Source organism: Triturus cristatus, chromosome 7, assembly GCF_964204655.1.
Source record: "Triturus cristatus chromosome 7, aTriCri1.1, whole genome shotgun sequence".
Taxonomy (NCBI): domain Eukaryota; kingdom Metazoa; phylum Chordata; class Amphibia; order Caudata; family Salamandridae; genus Triturus; species Triturus cristatus.
Window position 1 is genome coordinate 1,172,735,111 of NC_140590.1, and position 14,424 is coordinate 1,172,749,534.

General features: G+C 50.1%; 1 protein-coding gene across 1 annotated transcript in view; it reads right to left on the reverse strand.

Moving 5' to 3' along the window:
- The window catches only part of LOC146811358 (uncharacterized), a 51,011-nt gene extending 37,372 nt beyond the window's left edge, over window positions 1–13,639 (reverse strand). The window contains exon 1 of the mRNA XM_085614505.1: window positions 13,570–13,639. The gene's annotated coding sequence lies outside the window, so the exon portion shown is untranslated. The remainder of the gene's footprint in view (window positions 1–13,569) is intronic.
- Between the last annotated feature and the right edge of the window lie 785 nt (window positions 13,640–14,424).

Here is a 14,424-nt window from a genome sequence, read left to right on the forward strand (position 1 = left end):
TCAAGATCATGGTGTACTCTGATGCCTATATCCAACATATCAACACTTTATTAGAGTGACATACCGTATTCCTTGTTGGTTTATGGTTTGGATCCTTAAGGTGTGCCTGTTCTTTGCATGTAAGGCTGTCTATCATGCCAGGTTCTGTTGGCTGTGAGTCTTTTCAAGCGGCTTCTATAACCTATATTTGAGTAAAAAGGGAGGGTGAGCATTGCTATCTTGTGGTGATCTCTCATAATGGGTTAACTTATTCATGTTACTGATAGTTTGATGTGCCCAGTGATTAACATCTTTGTCACGCTTTCTAACCCTACTGTCCAGTGTTTATTCTGTGAGTTATGTGGTAGTTTGTGTGAGAGTTGGTGCCTTCTTATGACACTATATACAGAGTGGGGACCGGGTCATGCTCCTATTATAAAAGTAAGTGCCTCGATATACTCTGTTTTTGTTTGCTTTTGAGAAGTATCAGAGCAACACTCTTGTTCTGGTCATGCCTTTTCTGACGGTATTTCTGCGTGCCCTATTGTTCTAGAGATCTTATTTATGTATCGTGTTTCTAGGGGCGACGTGTTTTTGTTGGATATGCCTCATGCAGGTTGCATGCTGTCTGTGGTGCCCAGTTGAGCTATATGATCATGCTCGCATTCGATATGTATTGAGGCCTCGGTCTCACCCTGTGCTTCTGCTGCCTGCCAGTGGCATAGTGCAGTTTGTTTGTGGAGATATTGCTCCCGTTGCATGTTTCGCGGAGCATTGTGATAATCTTGGGCTTGCTTCATGCGCGTGACATGCTAATGCTAGCTCCCCATTGAATGTCTCCTTACTTGGTTTCCTCGTTTTTCTGGTGATCACGTTCCCTTCGTTCTCCTCCTTTTCATGTAGCGGTGCTCCTGTTGTTCCGCTGGTACCCCCTGCTGCTTCTGTGTACGTTATGACCGATATTTCTTCTTGCAAGTTAGCGGAACCGGAAGTGAGAAGCCTGTGGGCATCGCCGCGCTGCGGTTGGCCTGCGCCTGGCTTCTTCGTGTTCTCATTTGTCTGACTTCCTTGTTTGTTCTGGTTTCCATTTTGCTGGCTTACGCCTTGTTTTCTATGGATTGTGTGTGCCTGACTTCTTTGTATGTGTTTCACTTCTCTTATCTGGGCTTGGACTACCTTTATTGAAGCAAGATAATAGTTACGGAGGCGTTTCTTGAAATGCGGTCCCGCGATGACTGTTGTTGCTTTTGTCTGAATGTACTTATGTTTACTTTGTTAGCAAATACCTGGGGTATAGCTGATTTTTGTGAATGCACAACCTGTGGAAAATGTATTGCAATCATTTAGTTGCTGTTGTAATTCCTGTTTAATTTGTGGCCAGAGGGTTGTAGCTGACGGACTTAATGGCAATGGCTTGTGGGAAATTGATGTAGCCATGTATCATGATAGCAAGTGCAGCTAGAGGGTGGTGGTTTTTAGCAATAGAGTTCTATTTGTGTGTTACAGCATAATGTACTGTATCTGGTGATGTTAACTCTTCATATACAGTGCATTATTTCACTCATCTCATTCAGACCATTGTTGGTGGTGCCTAGTTGTATGATTATTTTAGCTTCAAAACGCGATAGCATCGAGTCTGGGCATCTTCCTTTTACATGTTTCAGGACTGTCCATTTTATGTCTTCTGGCCCATGTCCTTTTTCTTTGCAGTGCTGTACCATGGGGGCGTTCTGGACTTTACATTTGATCCTTGATCTATGTTGGGTGCTCCTCTTTTTTACTGCCTGGGTTGTTTTCCCTACATATGCCAGCTTGCATGGACAAATCAGGCAGTATATTACATTATTAGTATTACATTTTGTGAACTCGACATGTTTGATGCTTATGCCCCGATATTCGAAATTCTCTCCTTTGATGGTACTCGAGCATGAAGTGCAATTTCCACATCGGTGGTGGCCTTGAATAGGGGGTAGCGCTAGCATGGTCTGTATGGATACCTTAAGCCTCCTTTCCTGTGTATTGGCATGCACCAATTTGAATTTGATAGTTTTTATTCCTTTTTAGTGTGAATATGGGTATTTCTTTTAGTGCTTCCAGGCCTTTCACCGTATTCCAATTTCTCCTGGCGATCTTTTTTGACATCATTGGTGATACCTGAAAATGTGGTGACACAGACCAAAGGTGTATCTCTTTTGTGTTCTTTTGGTTCAAGTAGTGTCTCTCTAGGAGTGTACCAGGTCCACATGAGTGATCTTTTGAGGAGTTTCCGTGGGTAGTTCCTTTCAAGTAGGTTATTCATGAGCATGCTTGCATTGTAAAAGTAATCCACCTTTTTCACACAGTTTCGTCTGATCGTCAAAAACTGGCTGTACGGTAGATTTTCTCTTAAATTCCTTTGGTGGAAGCTGGAAAAATGTAGGAATGTGTTTCTGTCCGTGTGCTCAGTATATAAAGTTGTGTAGATGATCCCATCTTGGTGTTTAAGAATGACGTCTAGGAAATTAATTTCCTCCTTACTTGAATTGATGGAAAACTGTATGTCACGGATTCTGTAATTGAGTCAATCATGGAAGTCTTGTAGGATTTCGATGGGGCCTCTCCAGAACATGAACATGTTGTCGATATATCTACGCCATATCTGATGTTGCCCTCATACGGGTTGTTAGTAAAGCTCCATTTGTCCTCGTACAAGGCCATAAACATCACCGCCATCTCAGGAGCAAAGGGACAACCCATTGCGGTCCCTTTGATCTGGAGGAAACATTCGTCATTGAATTGAAAGAAATTGTATTTGAGGCACACCTCTGCCATTTCCACTAGATATTCGGTTGGGACGGTATGTGGACGATTTTTGGCAAACTATTGACAAAGGAGCATTCTTTAGAACTAAAAATCAAGTACGGGCAGTACTTTCTATTTGGAGAACAAAAATAACACAAACTAAAATTAATTTTTTGGACATGAATAGGAAGACTAATGTATATTCTTAGTCATAAATGAATGTAAATCCATGGTCTGGGAGTCACATTGCTGTGACATTCTATGAATATTTTCGCCTCTTCCTGACTTACATCCTGCACCCCCCCAGCGCCTGTTATGTCAGTGAAGGTAGCCCAGCACTTACGATATAGTTTCTCCGTCTTGGGGGCCAGCGTGTTGTCCAACAATGTCCTTATTCCATGTCCACCAAGTCCCATAGCTCCTCTGGCACTGGTGTCATGACCTGGTCTGCATTCGGTGCTAGCTCAATGTACCTACCCCACTGAAAACAGGAAATTGAGTCAGCTATTGAGTTGTCCAGACCCGCAATGTGCCTTTCCCTAATTGCTATGTTCGCATTCAGCTGGCAGTCGACTAACTTCTGTAGGAGCTTGACCATTGCTGGGCACTCTGCTGTTCCTAAGTTGATCGCCTGTACCACCGCATGTTTGTCTGTCCAATGGATTATCTGCCTATTGGCCAGTTTGTGGCCCCATATGGAAAAGGCCACTACAATGGGGAAGAGCTCTAACTATGTGATGTTTCCTGTGATTCCGCTCTGGCGCCAGCTGTCTGGCCATTTCGCCGCTGCCCACGCCATCCCCAGGATGGCCCCAAAGCAGTGGCCACCTGCTGCATCGGTGTAGAGTTCTTAGTTGCTCTGCTGACCCCCAGGGTTTCCGCCACATAAGGGTACCGTTGAAATTGACCAAGAAAGTGCCCCATTGCCCCAGTTCCTCCTTAACCCCTTGTGTAGGGCGCACCATATGGTGTTTCTGTGACAAGCCCCTAGTCAGCCAGGCCAGGCGCCTGGAGAAGTGGCATCATTTGGGGTGAAATTCAGTTTACCCAACAGCTGCTGATTCTCGCCTAGAGTTGCCTTTTTCTGCTGCCGCAGCGGCAATATGATTTGGTGCAGCTCAGCTGCCTCTTCTGTTGGCAGTTTGCATGTCCCGCCCACTGAATCTAGCTTAATTCCAAGGAAGGACTGCTTGTAGGTCAGACCCTCTGTCTTGTCTGGTGCTAAGAGGCGGAGGGGGTTTGTAAACACCCCCGTTCCTGTCTTCCCAATGAACAGGAAGTCGTCTTAAGTAGTGGACTCGCCCCCCTTCGGGGTGGTGCATTCTAAGCTCCCATTCCAGAAAACTACTAAACGACTCAAAGTAAGCGCCGGGTATGGCACAGCCCATGGGTAAACACTTGTCATAGTAATAGCTTCCTTCCAGTTAGAAACCTAGGAGGTGTTAACTGTCTGGGTACACCGGCAGTAAGCGGAACACTGACTTGATTTCAATTTTACTGCATCGTCCAGGGAGGAGTAAGCTACCGAGCAGCTGCCCTGCTCCAACCAGTCATTGATGGATGCCCTGCGCGTGTGTGAAAGGTGGTGTATGAGCCGGCATTTACCTGCCTCTTCCTTAGGTACCACGCCTAATGGCAAGACTATCAGGTTTGATAGTGGGGGGAAGTGTTTTGGGCCAGCCACCCTACCTAGCTAAACTACCTTGTCCACCTTTAGTCTAGCTGCCTCAGGGTTGTCCCATACAGATTTTAAGTTGCAGCTAAGCCACGGGGCCACCGGTCCCTTGTAAGGGATGGGGAACCCAGCTGTGAATCCCTCTGCCAGTTGTTTCCTGTCTGCCACTCTCGGTTAGTTACTTAGTAATGGTATCAGTGTCCTTGTGTTTATGGGAGTAGGCCCTGGCAGCCCCCTGCTCAATCCCTCCTTCATCCCTTGCACTGTATCACCCTCACCGCTATTTCTTTGTGCTGCCCTTGTCCCTGCTTTTACCTGTCCCTTGTGACTGTCTGCATTGTACGGCGGGATGGCTGCCACCACAGGTCCCACAGCTGTGTTTAAACCTGCATGTGGTCCCCGGTTTACATTCATCTTTGTCATATTTCAAGCATGTTGACATGCGTGTTTTCCCAGTTTTTCTGCCTGTCTGGTTTTTGCCACTAAACCCTTGTCCCTGACCTTAATATTTCCCTTTGAGCCCTAATGGACAAAAGTTGGGTTCCTGCATACCTAGCCCTTTTCTGGCTGCCACCGTGTGATTTGTGAAGCCCTCTATGTCCTGGCAGTCCCACTCTATTACTGGCCAGGTTTGCATCTTTTCTCTGAAACATTTGTCGTACCGCAGCCAGGCTTCTCCCTGATACTTTTGTTGTGCTTCATGCACTTTCTGCTGATTTAGAATTAGGGCTGCTGCACTTTGGGGGAATTTATATATGAATACGCATGCCAGGGTCCTGAAGGCTCATAGCCAGTTTTCTATGGTTTTCTCCACTCTTGGCTTGCATCTATCCTTCTGTTTTCGTCTTTCTTTTCCTGCACTGAGGTCTAAGCCCACCTGGCACACCTCCAGCAAGGAGAATATACCTATGAACTTGGTCCATCAAATTCTCTCCTTCACTGTTAGAGGGATAAGGTTTTCTAACCCCAGTAACTTTGTGGTGGTGGGCTGGTCACCCGGGGAGGGATGTACATACTTACTTGCAAGCTCCCCCCACCCGGGTCCCGCCCTTCCCCCTGCCCCGGCCGGGCGGTCTCCCTCAGGCACTGCTGTACCACCCTGCTTGCTCCGTATGGCTCCCTCCGTGCTTGTGCCCTCCTTGTTCCCCCCAGTCTTGTGGGCTTTCCTACATTAAGCCTGCTTTCTCCCTCAGGCCTTCTTCTTGTCCCCTTTTTGGTTGGGCTCCCCATTGTACCCTGTGCCTGCTTGGGACCCCCCTCCCCGTATGAGGCTCCTGGACCTGGCCTAATGCCACCCAGACATCCATGCCGCTGGGTGTGGCTGCATTGGACCCCATGCCTCCCCCTGGAATTCCTGTTGGCTCCCCCCTCGGGTGTGCTGGCCTGGGGGGCTGAGGGGCCCATAGCCCATGCACTGCATAGTTGCTTACCCCCAGTTGTGTGCCATAATTTGTAATTTTACCAGGTAATCCCTCACTGGTTCCTGTTTGCTCCTGTCCCTTTTTGCACTGCCTGCCCCTTTCGCACGGCCTGTGGTGCTCACCATATCTGCTGCCCAGGTTGGATCTCGGCTTGCTGCGTGCTTCCTAGGAGGCCGCAGTGCTGGCCACAGACCCTTCTTTGCCACTGCTGCCCTCCTCAGTGTCTGATTTGATTACCACTTCCCGTGGTGTGGCTGCCATGCTTATGCCCCTTTCTCCATTCCTTGCTCTGGGGGCCGCCTGCCCTCATCCTGGAACTGCAGGGGGATGCTGTTGTACTTTCTTCGGCACCCCTTTGCCTGTTTTTGATGTGGCTGCCAGTTTGGCTGCATGCCCCTTCTTGCCAGGCCCTGAGGGGGGTGCTGATATCTGCATCTGCTTCTTTCTGGCTAGCCCTTGCGCTATGTGCTCATCCATCCATGCCTTTCCTTTTAGGCCCACCAAAGCCCTTTCCTTTTCCAATAGGACCTCGAGATCGCCGTCCAGTTCCGGCCCAGAGTCCTGGGGCCTTCTCAGTTCGTTTTGGCGGGGCCCGTGATTTCGCTACTTCCAGGTGCCTCCCCAAAGCGAGCCAGCACTCTTCTTTCCCTTGTTTCAGCCCCATGTCTCCCTGCCATCGTTCCTGCCTCTCGTGTCTTTCCTCTAGTGGGTGGGGCCTCTGCTCAGCTCTGCCCCCACGTGGTGCCATCTGTGATGATGCACTCTAGTTGTTGTAGAGCGCGAGGGGCATGCCGGGAAGGGGCGTGGGGGAGCGCGCGCTGATCGCCGCGAGTGAACGCGGTAGAAGGTACGCGTCCCGGCGCTCGGGGGCAAATAAAGTTATTCACATCATCTAAAAGGCCTGGCTAGTCATTTCAATTAGCAGAACCACCACATAAATTGGCGACGAGGAGGAGATATCGTCACTACGGTCGACGGAGCAGCAAGTGCCTTTACATACCCAGCCCAAATACAGCCCCGAGCGCGGCAGCGGAGCGCGCCCACCGCGTGCACAGAGGCCGATGAGAGAGGTCAAGTGAGCGACCCCAACACCGCCTGCAAGCAACAGGTGAGCCCAGCAGCGCCTGCAAGGACCACCTGCGTCCAAACAGACCACAAGACATGTGTGAGCCCACATAGGCAACCAAGCATCAAGGCTAGCGGTCCCAGGGCCCCGAGCAACCACCGCGGGGAGTAGTCGAGTGGCACATAAAGGCAACATACGCCCGGAAGGTCATCGCCCTGCAAAGCCTGAACCAGCAGCGTCACCCACAAGTGGCACCCAAGAGAGCATCGGGCGTGGCAAACCGGAGCAGAGCGATCCAGCGCACACCAGAGGAGAGCTAACCAGTGGTCGTCGCACCAAAAGGGAGCGACAGAACTGGCGGCCCCAGGGTCATCACGAGTAGGGCGAGGAAGCCCTTCACCCACGCTATCCGGCGAGTCAGGAGAGCGACAAGCGCCAGGGAGCCCGCCAGAGATAGATGCCAAGCAAGGCCCAGCCCAACGCAACGGGGGCAGAATGTGTGCGCAAGAGACGTCGCTCACCAACCTGGTACCCTTCCTACCCAAGAGAGGCGAGCCGGCGATGCCATGGGAGGACTGGAATCAGTATTTCCTGAATTACCTGGAAGCCTTAGAAGAAGAGAGCGAAGGGGCGTTCTCCAGCTCAAGAAGAAAGAAAATACTTCTACACAACCTAGGTCCGGAGGGCATCAGGGTATACGACAACCTGGTGAAGACGACCAGGGCGGCGGACGACGCAGACGTGTTCCAACATGCACTGGAAGATCTAGACTCCCACTACCGACAAGTGGTGTGCACAGCCATAGACAGATGCAACTTCTTCCAAAGGAAACAAAGCAGCAGTGAATCGATAGACGAGTACGTGGCAGCGCTACAGAAGTTAGCGGTGACATGCAAATTCGGCACTCTCCACGACGAACTCATCAGAGATCAGATCATAATGCACACCGCCAACACGAGAATCCAAGAGAAGTTGTGGGTCAATGGTGATGCACCCCTGAAAGAGGTAGTAGCTCTGGTGAAGAAGGCGGAACTATCAAAGAGATGCGCTGAAGCGGCGAGAAGAGAGAGTGGGGACCGAACGCCAGTATGCAAGATATCAGACAAAGACAGACCAGAGACACCCAGACAGCACACACCGTCTAACACAAGGTACCCGAGGAAATTCGCCCAGAAGGCTACAAGAGCCCAGAGACCACAAGGAGAGAGCAAACACACGTGCTACAGATGTGGTAGCCATGCACATGTAAGCAACGATTAAGCATGCCCAGCATTCAGAGCCAAATGCTCCTACTGCGGAATCATGGGACACTATGAGAAGGTGTGCCGTCGCAAGCTCAGCAGGATGGAGGTGAAATACGTAGCCCAGGAAGGGGACGGTGACGAGGAAGTCCGAGATGGAGGCAATGAAGAAGACGAAGTCTTGTGCATAGACGACCAGGACCTGGGAGAAAACTGTGCGATGTCCAAGAAACCGGCGTTACAGATGGTGATCGGAGGGGTACAAGTAGACATGGTGGCGGATTCCGGCTCCCCATACACCATTATTCAACGAACCATATGGGACAACGACTTCAAGCCCAGAGTGGGTGAGGAACTATTCCCCACAGACAACCATCCAGTCACGTTCACAGGAGAACCTATACCCATGGTGGGGTACAGACCTTTGCGATTTGAGTTCAAAGGACGTACGGCAGAAGGGAAACTATACGTGGCAGAGAAAGGGCCTACCGTTCTGGGATGGATGGATCAAGGAGCATTAGGAATTCAACTCAATCCAGGCGGGACCACCCAAGTGTTAATGGTTGACGCAGCCCAGGTAAACGAAGAAAACAGATGGAAGAAGGAATACCCAGAAGTCTTCAAGGGAACAATAGGGCGGATGACAAAATTCACGCACAAGGTATGCCTGAAGGCCGGAGCGAAGCCAGTAAGCCACAAAGCTCGCAACATCCCCTTCAGGAGCAGGGAGGCAGTCCAAGAAGAACTGCAACGCCTAGAGAGAAACGGAGTCATAGAAGCCATCGAAAGTGCAGAGTGGCTCGCACCACTGGTGGTCGCACAGAAACCCAATGGGAAGGTGCGCCTGTGCGTGGACTTGAGGGAGCTCAACAAGAATATCTTGGTAGATAAGTTCTCGCTACCCCGGATAAACGAGATGTTGGCGAAAACGAAGGGGGTCAAGTGGTTCTCTACAGTGGATCTCACTTCCGCCTACCATCAAATTGCATTGCACACGTCCTGCAATCACCTCACATCATTCATCACGTCTTTTGGATGTTATAAGTTTCTCAGGATGCCGTTCGGACTTGCCTCAGCCGCTGCGGTGTTCCAAAAGCTCATGCACCAACTGTTCCAGAAGGTGGAAAGAGTCCAGTACTTTCAGGATGACATCCTCGTCATGGGGAAATCAAAGGAGGACCACGACAAGAAACTGCATACCGTTTTGACGATACTGGCACAAAATGGTCTCACCGCCGAATGGGAAAAATGCAGATTCGGTGTAGGATCGGTGACGTACCTGGGCCACGAAATCAGCGGAAAGGGGATAGAACCTAAATGAGCCAACGTTGCTGCCATCAAAGAAGCGCCTACACCCAAAGGGAAGGAAGACCTTTGTTCCTTCTTAGGCATGGCGGAGTTCTACAGTAAATTTGTCCCTCACTTCGCATCCAAAACACACCACTTAAGACAGCTCCTGAAAGAAAAGAATACCTTCAGGTGGACGCATGAAGAGCAAGAAGAATTTGAGAGGCTAAAACTAGACATTTGTTCTGCCATTCCTCTCAGAGGATTCGACCAAGAAGCTCTATCCATACTAACCACCGACGCCAGTGACAAGGGACTGGGTGCGGTGCTAATGCAGAGAGCCCAGGACGGAGAAGTCACCATGGTCAGTTTTGCCTCGCGGTCTTTAGCAACCAACGAGGAGAAATTCAGTGTGATAGAGAAAGAAATGCTGGCAGCCGTCTGGGCCATGGAACGGTTCAGACAGTTCCTTTGGGGTTCGAAGTTTCTACTCCGCACAGATCACAAACCACTGGTGAGAGTCTTGACATCAAGCGGACACGCCCATGCGACCCCCCGCATTGCGAAGATGACCCTGAGACTACTGGATTATGTGTATGATGTAGAGTACCTTCCCGGGGCCAAAAACAAAGTAGCCGACTTTTTGAGTAGAGCAGCCGCTATGGAACCAGCGGGAGATTTAGTGCACTCAGAATGGGAGGGCTACATGGTGGCATTTACACAAGACCACGAAGGAGCGGTCAGCGCACAAGAGTGGGAAGAAGCGTACGCAGCTGACGGGACCCTAGGAGCAGTGAAGAGTTACGTGACTCAAGGATGGCCCGACAAGAAGCACCTTAACAGTGACTTGAGGAAATACTGGGAAGTCCGGGAGGAACTATCCATCGGAGACAATCCAGTGTTCCTACTGAGAGGGGATAAAGTAGTTCCTCCGCAGCCCTTGTTGAGTCATCTTCTAAACATCCTGCATGAAGGACATCTTGGGGTCATGAAGACCAAGGCGAGAGCGAAGCAGGCATACTGGTGGCCAGCAATGGACGGGCAACTGGAGAGACACGTCAGAACGTGCGAACAGTGCAACCGGGCAGACAAAACACAAGTATTACTACGCCCTCCACTAGGGAAGTTCACCTGTCCGTCCGGCCCGTGGGAAATGCTTTCAGTGGACATACTGGGGCCCATCCTGAATGCAGAGGGGGTACCCAAATACGCCATAGTATTAGTAGACCGATACTCTAAATGGCCTGAGGTGGAAGTATGTGAAACAGTAGACGCCGAGGCTGTGCTGGCTTTCCTCACGACCACATTCTTGAGGGAAGGAATCCCAAAGGTGATTACCTGCGACAATGGGCCACAATTTGTGTCAGCAAAGTGGAACGCATTCATGGACCGAAATGGAATAGAGGTCAAACACACTCCTGTCTACCACCCGGCGGGGAATGGACTAGCAGAGAGGTTCAACCGAGTAATCATGGGGTCAGTGCAAGCAGCGATAAGCGCAGGACTAAACTGGGAAAAAGAACTCCAACGCATGCTGTGGGCCTATGGAATCACCCCGACTAACACTGGATACAGCCCGTTCAAAATCCTCCGTGGGCGTGATCCTTTTACGAAGGACAATCTGGCATGGAAACAACTGATAGTACAAAGGAGGTGGTTGCCAGCGGTGGTACGACGCAACATAGACAGGGCGCAAACCTTGTACACCGAGTACTACAACAAAAGACGTAATGTCAAGGAAGTAACCCTAGAAAGGGGAGAGTGGGTTAGAGTGAAACAAGCTATGCTGAAAAGGAAAGGAGACAGTAAATTCAGTCCGCCGTTGCAAGTTGTAGAACCTTATGCCAGGTCTGCTCTGTTGAGTGATGGGAAGGTATGGTCGCAGGATAGGATGGCGAAGTGCAACAAAATCATGAAGTGGGATAATCCAGAGAGCAGAAGGTTGTCCATCCCAGAGGAAGGAAAGGTGCCTGAGACTGAACTAGAACAGGAGATTACAGAGCAAGGGACTGTCATTATCAAGAGAAGGAGGGAAGATCCAGACACCCCAGGAGAGAGCGGAGGTATTGAAGCGACCGATCCGTGTACGCTGCAAGGGGGAGCTAAAGTAGGAGATGAACTCCTGGCACGGGACCAGAGTGCCGCCAATGTCCCTATTCAGACCCAAACAAGACTGGGCAGGTTGATCAAGGTGCCAAAGAGGTTTGAAGACTTTGACACACGCATCAAGTAAGACTGTATAAGTTTATGCCCATGTTGGCCCTGATGTTGGTGGGTCTAAAGGGGGGAGATATGTGATGATGCGCTCTAGTTGTTGTAGAGTGCAAGGGGCATGCCGGGAAGGGGCGCGGGGGAGCACGCAGATCGCCGCGAGTGAACGCGGTAAAAGGTACGCGTCCCGGCGCTCGGGGGCAAATAAAGTTATTCACATCATCTAAAAGGCCTGGCTAGTTATTTCAATTAGCAGAACCACCACACCATCTAAGCGTTGTGCTTGTGTGTCCTCTCTGTGCTGCAGTCAGGTGCTGCTGTTTAAAAGCGTTGCCTATGAGGAACTGTCAACGTAAGGCCCCACTCCTTTCTTGCGTTATTCACACAGTGAGGGCATGCTGAACGTATCCAGATGACGCCAAACTTCACCAGATCTTGGAGTCCTTCTTTTGCCAGCTGGTATGTGTGTGGGGGGAGAACTTCCCGCCCTTCCCCTGTCCTCCTTAACGCTGTTATCCGATCAGGAGTTTTTGGCCGTGGGCGGCCAAGTGCCGGGTTACCAGTGTGTCTCCACTGGGCCTCCGCACTGAGAACTTCAGGCTGCTCACTGTAGAGCCTCTGGCCGTGACACGCCCAGTATCTGTGAGCATGGCGCTGATTGTAGCGTGGGGACAGACTGCGGTAACTGAGGAGAGCGGTGGGTGGGAGCAAACAGGGCCAACAAGGAACGTTTACCAGAAGCTAGTCTCGCTGCACTCCCGCCTCAGCTGGCCTTCTGCTTCCACCAATAGCAGACCGATCAACCCCACGTGCGCAGCGGGCACTCCTGGTGCAGCCTTGCTCGTCGCAGAGGATGGTTCCCGCCGACTTAGACAGGCGCACCTTGCTGTCCACCACTGTTCCGGTGGCGATGAGATTCCGATGAGACAGGGGTTCCTGTGCTCAAAACTGGAACCTACACCCCTTTTTGAACCCCCCAGCCGCTTTCCCCCCTCCACTCAAATTGGGCAGCTGGTGGCTAGCTTGGGGGCGACCAATCCGGTGCGCCCCCCTTTTTCTGTGGTCTCTTGCGCGGGGGGGGGGTTGCCTGCTCTTGGGAGGTATTCGACACGGGCCACTTTTAAATCCAGCTTCGCCTCCCCCGGCCCGTGTTTATAAATACTGTTTTTTTTATTTTTAATGTGGGTGTGGAGTCTTATTACAGACATTTTGCAGAGAAATGTTTGTGTTTCATGCCACATCCTTAAAAATAGTCTCTTTTAGATCTAAACAGGTCCTCTCAAATGAGAAAAGAGAAGGGGACATAGATATTATTTGCATTAATATTAGTGTGTTACAATATTGAAGACACATGCCACTATCCTTGAATATTAGAGGTAAACACATTTAGAATTTGGATGAGTGTGCCTGTGCTCTGTCAGTCACCTGGCTAACTGGGCATGAACAAGCTGAAATTGGATCATAAATTTAAAGTTTTCCTGAAGAGTGGCCTTCAAAATATGTTTGGCCCAGGCCCCCCCAAATTTTTAAGATGTCCCTGTGCGAGTGGTAACATTAGATATAGGCGGCAGTGGCATTTACAATGCGCATCTCCTGTCAAGAAGATAAAAATACTGAGGCATCCCTTCACTTTTTCCTAGAAAGTGTGATGAGTCCACCCAGGCAGCATGCACTGAGATGACAGCATCCACAGCCTGCACTGTGCTGCTTACTACTGCGCCTAGCATTTATTTAAAGATGTTTACAGCACCAGCCCACAAAACTGGCAGACATACAGAGCCACAAATCCCGCTCACACACTGAGCAGTCAGACTGAACATCTTGCCCTGCCAGAGTACACTTCCAGCCCTGGGCTGCCCCTGATCAAGCCATTTTTTTAATCAGAGTAGGAGCGATAAAGTATATTACCTGTAAGATGTGCCTGTGTCGTTCTCTGGTTCCTGCGCTCAGGTGATGTTTGGTGCTCACCGCTCTTTTTATATAGCGAAGTCACTCCCTCCTTTCACCCCCTCACTTTTTCATCATACCTTCCCTCCCCCATCCTACCCCGCCCTTCTCCTTCCTCCCCACTTCAGTGTTTGTTTTTTGACGTTTGCGCTGCTGTCCTTGCCACACCCCCTCCCTGTGAGGGAAAACCACGCTACTGCCGCTCGTGCTGTTTATGTTCAGGGTGTGGATGAGGTATGCAGTGCTGATGCTGCCTGCCATGGCCCCACTCTGTGCCTAGTGCAAGCCTGCAGTGTCGGACGGGGACAGAAATCGGCCCGACCCCAAAATAAAATTTGCCCTATCAGCGACTTAGATGGTTAAAAAAAAGTGGGCCATGTTTGTAACTCGTGGAAGTTTTGAAAATCAAAGACACGTTGTTTAGAAGAGTATAGAAGACTGCATGTGTGAGAAGGTGGCCTGGTATATGCTGTCCACTATTTATAGTGGGCACCCTGTACCAGTCCAACCAACCCCTTATTGGTAATAGGTTAAAGACAACCTTTATTGAAAGCTATCCTAGTGGTAGCTATGGAGAGCAGCCTTCAGGCTAAGTCTTGAAGGAATGTAAAGCAGCTTGTTTTACCAGTCTATAATCTCTTGAATGGCTAAATGAAAGACAACCACACCAGGTGTGTATATATATAAAATATATGTATTTATTTCTAAACACACCCTCCTAGTCTCTTTATGAGGCTAGAGGTCAAAACACATAAGTTACACTTCAAATATGACAGTAGAATAGCACAAATACACGTCAGGCCCTCGGCGCGAGCC